Source organism: Aphelocoma coerulescens, chromosome 5 (assembly GCF_041296385.1).
Source record: "Aphelocoma coerulescens isolate FSJ_1873_10779 chromosome 5, UR_Acoe_1.0, whole genome shotgun sequence".
Classification (NCBI taxonomy): Eukaryota; Metazoa; Chordata; class Aves; order Passeriformes; family Corvidae; genus Aphelocoma; species Aphelocoma coerulescens.
The window spans coordinates 63,036,846-63,046,106 of record NC_091019.1 but is presented as its reverse complement, the minus strand read 5'-3'; the positions used below and the strand labels follow the sequence as shown (position 1 = coordinate 63,046,106).

The 9,261-nt window shown below is 49.8% G+C and overlaps 1 long non-coding RNA gene across 2 annotated transcripts; it reads left to right on the top strand.

Moving 5' to 3' along the window:
• Positions 1-775: 775 nt before the first annotated feature.
• On the top strand, positions 776-4,263 carry LOC138110908 (uncharacterized). 2 transcript variants are annotated; one of them, XR_011151154.1, is made up of 4 exons: positions 776-828; positions 1,186-1,319; positions 1,519-1,863; positions 3,702-4,263. It is a non-coding gene; the product is annotated as an uncharacterized lncRNA (long non-coding RNA). The 2 variants fall into 2 exon arrangements; XR_011151153.1 differs by having other exon boundaries at positions 802-1,086.
• Positions 4,264-9,261: the final 4,998 nt, after the last annotated feature.

Genomic DNA, 9,261 nt, shown 5'->3' with positions numbered 1-9,261 from the left:
TTTCTGCTGCTACATGTAGGGGGGGAAAGCCATGTCATGTCCTGAAAGCACAAAACCCAATAAAAAGAGACAACTTCTCTTACTTTAAAATAAACAAATACAAATCTCATGATTTTGGAAAGCTTAATTTACAATTTATGAAGTTTGAGATTAACAGCACTGCACATCCATGAGACTTGAACAGCAGTAAGTGATTTCCCTGGCTTAATTCAGTACCAAAAAAAGTAACAAGACCTGAAAAAAAAATTTAATAACTACTTGGCCTCCTGCTCACCTACGTTCAATCTAAGAAGGAATTCCCACCGAAGCTTTCTAAATGAATTCCCAGTGAGGCAGGTAGGAAAGCCAAAGCACACATCCAGCCTTGAGCCAGTGATTTCCAACCTGTCTCACCAGTTGTGTGTGCCACAGGCAGTGCAGGATCAGGCTCTCAGCAGGCTCTGGCCACTGCCCCGTGGCAGCCAGTGGCTCTGGTGCCATCCTTCCATCCTGCTCCTAATGGAAGTGGTGACTCAGGCTTAATGAAGGAGCACACCTTCCTCAGTGTGCGAGCAAGCTCTGTGTCATCTTTGCTTTACCATGGCTGGTGATGCATCAGCCTCCAGGCTCAGCCAATAATCTCAATTCTCTTATTTTGTAAACAGAATATAAAAAATAATTTGCTTGGAAATCACCAACAGGTTAACAACCTCCAGCTGTAACTTTGATCATTAATTCAGCCTGATCTAACTCAGCTGTGCCAAAGTTCTCATTCGTATAATTTGACATTTTCCTACAGGTTCTCCACAAGGAGGATGGAGAGGAGATGGGTTTTTAGATGGAGCTGAGGTTTGTTTGAGGTTTTGTTTGGAAACGGTGTGCCCAACAGGGTGTAAAGATTGTGCAGATCGTGTTAGGATAACCTGCTGCAGACCTGTCTGGAAGGAGAAGTGGAAAGGGCTGATCTAGAAATCAGAGAGACATATTTGCAAAGCTGGAGGCCTGCTTTTGAAAAGCACTGAATTCAGTTCCACACTCACAAAAAGAAGTCTCCAAGTTAAATACTTTTAATATCTAAGTCAATTCCAGCCTGTTTTCACCATGAAGGCATGTATAAGCTTTGGTATCAGAAAAAGAAGCAGGATAAAAAATTGAAATGCAGATATGTATTCTTCATGACCTTCAGATTCTTTGTTTCTCTTCCAGGCTGATTTGCTGTGGATTTACTAAAACTAAAAGAATCAGCACTTCAGGAGGGGCAGATAGATAAGCCAAAAATGCCCAATCCAGTGCCATCCATTTTCAGCATTAATTCTGAGCAGTTTGCAGGTTGGGCATGGGTGAGTAGATCCTGGTTGAAGTTAAAAGCAGCTAATTCACTGTGTGAGCTCAGGGTACCTTTCACCACGGTCCCCTCTGCATCACAAAAAGCTGTAATATTCAGGAATATATGCCCTCTGCCTTTCCCATGGCTGAGTTCATATCTAAGATCAAGTTGTAAAGATACTTTTTGACCATACAGAGTGTGTCTCTTTGCAGGAAGGGAGAGAGGAGGCTGAGGAACAGCCCAGACACGTGAACAAAGGGAACAATAGGAACTATTCTGCAGGCAGAGGCTGCTGCATTCTTGAACATATTCACATGGATAAAGGAGATCAAATAAGAGCTTCCAAAACTGCACGACGATAAGAGAAAAATATTACAGTGCTGTTCTGCAGGCTGGACTGTGCAGTGATCATACAGCAGTTTGTCCAACAGAGCTCCCCAGGGCCAAAATGCAATCAGTAACCCTTCCCTTAGAATCCTGGCTTCTCTGCAGAGCCACAAGAGCATCTGATAATTCCCTGGCAGCCTCAGCCGTGGCTGGCCTTGTGCAAAGACGTGGTAAGTTGAATGTCCGGTTTGTGTGCTTTCAACATACAGCGAGGCTGGGCTGGAGGCACAGCACAGGGAGGGATGTCCACATCCCTCCTCTCACACTGATCCACTCTTTGGGCTTGGGCAAGTCATCTAGTTGCAATCCAAATCCCAAGAGCTGCAGCTGCAGGAGGCATAAAGGGAACCAGGACTTTGTGCTGCTGTGCAGCCTTCCTGGACATCTGCACCCAGGGAAGGTATGTCCCAAAGGAAAAGGATGGGTATGGGAGAGAGGTGGAGCAGGTGAAGCTGGGCTGGGTGGTGGCAGTGGCTGTTGGGTAGAAGAGCCCAAGGTGGGATGTAGGTGGGTGTGCCACTGGTGGGCAGAGGGATGGAGACTCCCCTCCTGTGGTTCAAAACAAGGGACAAATTCATCCCTTCTTGGCTGACTAGAGCTTCAGTTAGAGGCAGTGCCAGGGCAGGACATTGCTAGCAGCTCCCAAAAGCTGGAGCTGGGATTTTGAAGAGGAACACACAAGGAAATATTATCCAGGGCTTCTTCCAGACAGCTCTGGTTGATATGGAATACAAACAGCAAGCAAACGAGCAGTTTGTGTTGTAGCTCCATTAGTGCTTCGTGCCTGTGCTCTGTGGCTGGCAGGCTGCCTCTGGGCTGGGCTGGGAATGGAGAGGTGTGTCTCCCAGATCCCCTGCTTCTCTGCCAGGGCGTTTCCAAGCAGCTACAAATTGCACCACTTCTGACGCAGGACATCTCGTAACTGCACCACCTGCCCTGCTCTCTCTCACCAACTCTGAACTTGAGTGTTTATACCAAAACCCAGAGATGTGGCAGTGCTGTGAGAGGCTTGAAAGATGGATGATGTTAAACATCTCTAAAAGGAGTCCTGGATGTGGTGATGATTTCTGAGCACATGCAAGGGAGCCCCTTCACCTCTGCTTCCTGCCAGCAGAATCACTCAGGGCATCTGTGTTATAAACAGATGGATGGTAGCCCAATAAAAACAATGGCAGCTTTTATATACAGCCTTCAGTTCAAGCCCTTCCAGTAGAGGCTGTTTCAAATAGCAAAGAAATTCACATCAAAGCTGGCCCCCGGCATGTGCCAGGATTTTTGGGGAGCCACAGCTGGGTGGTGAGTACATCGCAAGCAGTCGCTCCCTCAGTGGGAATCCTTCTTCCAGGAATGAACTGGGGAGAGCAGGGCCATGTGGGGCTATCAAGAATGTGCATGTTCAGCTCTGCTTTTGCTCCTGAACTCAGGTGGGTAGCAGGACATTCCTGGAGCACCCTCCCTAGGGAGTGTGTCAGGTGTCATGCAGGGCTGTGCTCATCTCTGGAAGCAATGGGTACCAAGAGCTGATAGGGAGACTGTGAGCTGAAAGAAACCCCCAGCATCATGGGGGTCCCTTTAATCCAGACTGGGAGGTGTGCTAATAAGATGGTCAGCAGCTCTGATTGCAAAGAGAGTCTTTTAGAAAGAAATGGAGAAAGTGGAGTACCCTGCCCCAGAAAAGCCCTTGCATCCCAGAGAGGGGCTGGTTGTCTGGAGGGTCAGGTTGTCAGTTTCTGTTTTCCATGACAAGGTCATTGAGCAAAGGTGAATGGATACTCAGCTGCTGTCATCCCCCACAGTTATCCTGTGTAGCAGCACCAAGTCAGAGGAAAATCTGGGCTTGGTACATAGTGCAGGATCTCCCAGGCAGCCCTTCCTGGGGCCAACTTCTTGTACCCAGGATTGGTTCTCTGGACTTTGCAGTGGCCCACACGTTGTCTTGGCTGATGAGCAAGGCCAAAGCCAAAAGCCCATGAATTTATCACTAAATCAGTCTAATTTTATTTTTCAGGAGAAGAGAGGGAGAATGCAATCTTGTTCTAGCCAAAAGAAGGTTGGTGCCAGCCTGTGCTGGTGCAGGATGGATGGCTGGAGGCAGACAGGTCATGAGAGCTCAAGAAAAAGCCCCTGGTGAGCCATGCCATGAGTGTCAGCTGTCCCTGGGCCAGGAGCAGCCCTGGCAGAGCCATCACAGCAGGCAATGAGACACAACAGTACATTGCCTGTGCTGAAATGCTAGAAAATGACCTTTCCACACTGTTAGCATCTGGTGGGGCACCCATAGCACCTACAGCTTCGTTAAGCCAAAAAGACTTTATTGGAAAGGGTGCTTTTGGCCTGGGGTAGCTCCTTCTACACAAAATCTTTGCTCCTGTAAAAAGCACAGCATAAAATGTTGTCTGCTGAAGTGGTGTTACTGTTTCAGTGAAAGTTTTGAGTGTTCTTGACTCAGTGTAAATAAATAATGTAGCAAGAATAATACAGAGCTAATAATGCTATTATCTGGGAATATTGCAGCCTAATCTCCAGCTCAATGAAGATAATGAGTGTTGAATCATGCCTGGAGCATCCTAAGTAAGCATCAGTGGTTTTGATAAAGGATAGCAGCGGATTTTTGGTCTCAGCCTGTTGCTTGTCTATAGATTTCTGAAGTGATCTGTGTGGATCCCTAAGCTGGCTGTGGGTCCACATTCCTCCTGGTGGCAGAGCTGGGTCAGCCTCCCATTGCTTTCACCCTGGGCTGGCCCAGGGAACAGGCCACAGCAGTGTGACCAAGCAAGTGGCACATGGCCCTGGAGCAGGACGGGGATGCCATCCCCAACGACAGTGCCATGCCACTGCAGCCTCTGCTAGACCCCACATGGTGGCTGTGTGTCACCAGAAGGGATCAGCCTTCCCAAATAACTGATTCCCATGAGAAAGAAACTCCATCGGTATCTCACGGCTGTATGGGCTGCAACTGCACCTTGGAGAGGACAGTGGCCTTGGCTGTTCAGCCACAGTGAAACACCTTTCACTGGGGCTCTTGTGATGGCACAGGGAGGGTGAATCCGTGGCCTGAGCAAATTCCTGCTTGCAAAATCCTTTACCCTCACAGAAAGGCAGGCACAGTGCAAAGGGTTTGCAGGGGCCGGGCTCGGTGGTGCTTTGGAGCTTACATTGTCACCGGCAAAGAGCAGAATCGGCTGCTCTTTTGGGCAGGAATGTGCTGCTAAATGCACAGCTTTGCAGCAAGCAGCCATCCCAAAATAAAACAAAACACCCCCGGACAAGTTGAGGATACACAAAGGAACTGACAGCCTCTGAATCTGGCTTCACATCAAGGAGCCGTAACTTGAAAGCTTTATTTAGACAACTAAGAAAAACAGCGGCGGAAAAGTACTGATGACGTGCTTTAAAGGGGGATTTCTGCAAGGAGAGAAGTGCCGGGCTCCTGCTGGACGTGGAGCATCTAGCTCCTTCAAAAATCCCAGCATTAGACTGGAGAGCACTGCAGAAGGGCAGGATTTGTATTACCTGAAGAAAATAAAAATACTTTTGGAGGAAAATAAAACCCAACAAAACAATTTCAAAAGAATAAAAGCCTACCTGGAGGAGAGCTTAGGGGAGTCGTGAGCAAGGGTCAGGAGTCAGGGAGTGGATGCAGTGCTTGGCAAGCTTTTGGTTTGCGTCTCCCCCACGCCAAGTCGAGCTTCCCGGTGCTGGGTGGTGGCGACGCTGGCGAGAGCAGCCCGTGCACATGGACCTGTGCAATGTTGGAGGAAAATATTTGCATCTGTCAAACAGAGCGAGCTTGTTACGGTACCCAGCAGGGCTCTATCGCCGAATCCCTTTCTACACAGCCATAAAAAGCGGGGAGGGGGAGATAACTCCAAGGCGAGATTCTTGTGAGCTCATAAATCTCCGCGAGCCGGGTCCCCGGACTGATGAAATCACCGGGAAGCCCAGTGGCCTGGTTTCCACAGTGCTGCCCGCCTTGCCTCTGCTAGCGACGGTATCACTGGGAGAAAAATGGAGCCAAGCTGTTGGGAGAGGGGTGGCTTTTTCCGAGCAACAGGGAAGCTGCTACAGCCCAAGGCTTTCTTAGGATGAAATGATTTAAGCACCTCTCCGGCATCCTGCTGATCTTTTGGAGGTGGGGAGCCTGATAGCTGAGACTCCTCGGGATGATAATTGTGCTGTATTTGTAGAATCAAAGGTTTCCCCTTGGAGCGGGGCCAGCAAGCTTTGGGAAGAAGAATGGATCCAATACAAAGGGGTTTTTTAAAAGCCCATTAAGTCGCCTAGGGGCTGAGCTCAGATTCCCACCGCCTCGGCAGTCAGGGCTGACGGAGCAAGGTTTCGTTCCCATCAGCTTAGCCCAAGTGGGAAAATTCTTCTTCCCCATTCCTCCCTTTCCCAGATCTCCACAGGGAGTGGGATCGCCCTGAGGTCTGGGTGCAGATCCTGGAGGGAGCTGGGGGGCTGCCATCTCCCTCTCCTGCACCGCAACTGCCCAGCTGGCTGCGGGGAGGCTGCAGTCAGGGTCTTGGGGCTCCCGGGATACCCCTGGCTGGGATCTGCAGGAGACCTGTGAGACTTGGAGTGTGTTTGAGCCCTATGCTCATGATTTGCGCTGTCCCTTATGCATAAACCAGCATCTGGGAGATGTTGAGATGCTCCCAAATCCTGATCTTACCCCCAACTCACCATCAGTCAAAACAGGGAGAGCCATGAGTAGACCAGGTTTGCTGCAGGGGCTGGGGGCTCTTCTCCAAGGCAAGTCCGTGTCCCAAATGCAATCTCTGGAGGGACTGAGGTGTTGCAGATATTGTGGAAAAGGCTGAGCTGTGCATGCCCATCCCCTCTGGCACTGCCTTGGGGGATGCTTGGGGCATCCTGACCCCCTGGGCTGGCTCTGTCCTGTACCTGAGTCACCATCCCATTCCTTGCACAACTGCTCCACTCCCCTGATGTGTCCTGAAACTTAAACAGCCTGATAGTCCCATCAGCATTTCTCTCCTTAAGGGTTTCTGGAGGCAACAGACATCCCTAGGAGTCAGCTCTTACTCATGCCGCCCCCATGGAAAATATAAGAATGGGGTTGGTAATCCAGCTGTGTCTAAGAAGTTGCAACTGGGAAGGTCCCTCTCACTGTTGTTGTCACCATGACTTCCCTCTCTGCCAGTTTGGCAACACCCTTTTGTCACCAGGAATCCGGGGCAGTGAGGGCATGTTCAGGGTCCATCCACCACGGGGACAGTGATACAGGGAGGCTGCTGTTACTGCCACCTCTCCTAATGCCCCCAGCTGCTCATTCCTGCACTCCCAGCTGCTCCTCCTGGGCTCTTGCAAGGCTGCAACCTGAGTCTGAGACCTCTGAGAAGCACCAGCCATGGGCAGCTTTTAGATACTGAGGGTATCCTGCCAGGATATCAGCCAGAGTCTTGTGCATGGACCTAAAACTACTGCAAGATAGATGGAGGAGGAGAGGTTTGTGTGCTTGGGCAGAGAAAAGGCTGAGCAGAGGAAAGAGAAGACCTGTCCTGCAGAGTCCAACCCCATGCCCAGCCAGGAAAAATTTCCAGTAGGGCTGTTGCTGTGGGTACAGCCTGGATCAGCCAGAGGTGGCTGCAATACCTCCCCATCACAAACATTCCCAGCACATGACAGCTGATGGAGCCACAGCTGCATGGAGACCCTGGGGTGGAGCAACATCTGGGTACCATGGAAAAGGGAACACGAGCCTGCGGAAGTCCTCGCAGCAGAGAAACTGCAACCAGAGAGTAACCAGAAGCCCTCCAGGGAAAACCTGTAAGAAAATATAGCCAGCCAAGAGAGATGATCTCATGGTGCTGATGTCAGCCCAGGAGTGCCCAGTGATGGAGCAGGGAGGCTGGAGCAGTACTGTGCTCGCTCCATCCATGCAGGATGTGATCTCTAGCAAGGATCCAACAGGGCTCTGCTGCTCTGCTGTCTGCAACATCGTTGCTCAAGTCCTGTAACAGATCTATCCTGAATTCTGCTGATTAGAAAGAAATGCAGCACCAGGACCTGTAAAAGCCACACTGATGCTCTGAAAGATACCGGGAGCCTGTATGTCCACTTACACAGCTGTCAGGGATGGGAGAAATTTTCCTGCCTGTGCTGGTCGCTGAGTCTTCACATTCCAGCCCTTGTGCTGGGAGGAACAAAACCTCTTAGCTCTGCAGTTACTGGAGACAGGAGGCACAAACTTTAAGTCATCTGGAGTCAGGCGCTGTAAAAATTTAATGATGCAGGACAAATCAGGGGGACCAAAATAGTGAGCAAGATGGAGATGGTTTTGTGATTTATTGTGCTCAGACAGGACTTGGGGTATCTGTGAGCCATTCCCAGGGTGACCACAGACTCCAAGAGTGACCTTGGCTGAGTCACTTTGGACAAATTCTGCCAAGAATTGGCTTAGGCATCTTGCAAAAGTAAGGCAGGTTCCTAGAATATTGAATCATGTCAAAAATCACAAGGATTAAGATATTCCAAAAGCAGGTAGGCCTTTGATGACGGCTTCTTATTCCTTTGGATAAGCTTCTTTCCTTAATGGATGGCAGAATTGGGCTGGGACCCACCAGATGATCTGGGGTTTAACTGTTTTATGCTCCAGTAAGAGGCTGGAGACTCATCATGAGCATAAGGTGACTTGGCACTTCCTCACTGTCTGTGCTACAGGTCTGGAGCAAAGGATGCTCCACTGATAAAACAACAGCCTCCCTTGTCTCCCTGGCTGTTTGTAGCCCACTCCCCCAAGCAATGGAGCCAGATCTGGCCAGGCCATTTCCACCTCCCTGTTTTCCCTTCCTGCAAAGCCTTAATCTGAGGTTTTAAATGGGATTTAAGTGACGCTCTGGCTTTTTGCTGGCCCCTCTGCAAAGGCAATAAATTCAACCCCTGCTAGATGTGAACAAATAAAAGCAGCTCTCCCTGTAGGCTATGTGTGCACACATCCCTGTTAAACCCTTCTCTGACAGCCCCAGCAACAGCTGGTGGAAATCTGCAGCAGTCTCTGGCCTTGAGAGAGAGGCACTGATTTACACCCCTCTCCCACCCCTTCGTTCCTTTTCCTTCTGCCTCACCTCTTCTCTGGATGCTACCCCTCATCTCACCTCCTTCCCTGCTTTCAGGAGATAAATAACCATGGATGTGAGGAAGAAAACAGGGTACTGAACTTTCATCCATTGAGAATTTGCTCTGTCTACCTTGAAATGTTTTGTTGTTGTTGTTGTTGTTGTTTTGGTATCTTCTATAGAAATTCAGTGCAAGAAAAGTTACCTCTAGGAATACGGAGGAGAAAAAAGACCCAAGCAAAGTTACAGATCCCTAATCAGGAATGGCTTGTTTTCTAGCCATGTTCAGGAGTCTAGGTGGGGAAGAGATAGAGCCCTCCAGCCTCCCTGAACAATACATTTCCCCCCAGACCCAGCATCTGAGGCTGGCACAAGGCTGTGGGTGAAGCCTGGCACTGGCAGGAGGCTCTGGGAAGGAAGAGTCACCCTTCACTTTGTGAGCAAACAGGAGCCGAGTGTGGGGAGCCTGCCAAAGACACACCAGGTACC